The following is a 204-nucleotide window of genomic DNA, read 5'->3' as shown; positions in this document are numbered from 1 at the left end:
CTGTGAGTCCGTGTGACTTTACTTCCAGAGGGGGATACTACCAAACAAGCTAGATCTACTCAGGGTTTTCTAAAGGTGGCCAGCTTCACATTACTGCTCAGGCTTCATCCATACGACGATGGATATTGATCGTCTCCCTACAACTCTAGCAGGCTTGTAACGGGCGAGTGCATGTCGCACATGGCTACTGGAACTCTTAAGTTC

The sequence above is a fragment of the Oncorhynchus mykiss genome, chromosome 5 (assembly GCF_057628025.1).
Source record: "Oncorhynchus mykiss isolate SJ-2025 chromosome 5, ASM5762802v1, whole genome shotgun sequence".
In the NCBI taxonomy this organism is placed as follows: domain Eukaryota; kingdom Metazoa; phylum Chordata; class Actinopteri; order Salmoniformes; family Salmonidae; genus Oncorhynchus; species Oncorhynchus mykiss.
Note: the sequence above shows the minus strand (reverse complement) of the source record.